We start from the raw sequence: 1,431 nt of genomic DNA, 5'->3' as shown, positions 1-1,431 counted from the left end.
TCTCTCTCTCTCTCTCTCTCTCTCTCTCTCTCTCTCTCTCTCTCTCTCTCTCTCTCTCATATCGCTTCTTCGATTCTTTTTTCTTCTTCTTCTACGTAAGAAACTCGAGAACGAAACACGATTTCTTGATCCTTTAAGAGTTTCAACGCGTGCACACGCATTATCGATTCTTGTTTTATAAAATAGATCGATCGTTTTATAAAATAGATATATATGCATATATATATATATATATATATACATATATATTTTTCGATCGTTTTCAACCACATTATTCTTTCAAAAATGATTCTGTTGATCGACAGCGCGTGTGTACTTCGATTCGAGTGTACACTCTCGGCAACGGTATATCGGCTATACTTCCGGTTCTTCGTCGTCGTTGCCATCGATACGCATCGATGTCCCGTCGTATATCCCTATACAATAAATTTTGGTTATCCTTTCCTCGCTCCTCGTTTTATATATATATGTATACGTGTATATATATATATGTATACACGTCTCTACGAATCGTCCGATTCGAGTATTCAGAAATATTTCGCGGGGACGAATTTCGATCCGAAATTTTTCTGATTCAATGGCGTCTCTCCGATTCGGGGGAAAATGAAAATAAATTCGAGGGGGCAGGATCGTTTTTTAAGGCCTTTACCTCGAAGCCTTACTTAACATTATTTAATATATATCGAAAGGTCACATCGACATACATACATACATACATACGAGTCTGTACTGTGCTTCTATTTTCGGCCACCGATCATTAGCTGCTAAACGGCTACGTGCCTTAATTACGCGAACGTGGCGACGCTCGGTGCATTAGAAAATTTTCTTCGCCGTGGCTAGCTCTATCGGTATCGGTATATTAGGTGGGTGCAAAAGTTTCTTTTTTTTTTTTCTTTTTTTTTTTATCTCGCTTCTTACGTTTTCTACTCTCTTCGTCAATTGTAATCGAGCTTATTATGTATTATAATTAACGCTACGTGGTGACGATGAGTGCATATCCATTGTTCTCCCAAGTTTTATCTTTTTCTCTCTCTCTCTCTCTCTTAATGATCAAAGAAAAGAAACACCAAAAACAATACCTCGATTTTAAAATATCTTTAAAATCAAGCGAATTAGAAGGAAAATTATTAGATATAATAACGACGCAACTTTTTCAACCACCTAATACACGTATTGTTATATTATACGGATAATATAAATAAAGTAACGAAAACTGATCGGTTATCGAGGAAGAAGAAAAAAAAAAAGAAAAAAAAAAAGAAAAGAAAATAAAAGAAGATACGAAGGAAATATATAAATACGTAACTCGCTGTCGTGACACGAAATTCTATTTAACCATGAACGAGAGTGAAAATTAATCAAGGAATATCGTTCAATCCTTTCGCTCGTATGCGTAATCGTATCAATCAAACCTTTCGGAGAGAAAATTCG

This window comes from Apis dorsata, unplaced genomic scaffold (genome assembly GCF_000469605.1).
Source record: "Apis dorsata unplaced genomic scaffold, Apis dorsata 1.3 scaffold_497, whole genome shotgun sequence".
Lineage (NCBI taxonomy): Eukaryota > Metazoa > Arthropoda > Insecta > Hymenoptera > Apidae > Apis > Apis dorsata.
Note: the sequence above shows the minus strand (reverse complement) of the source record.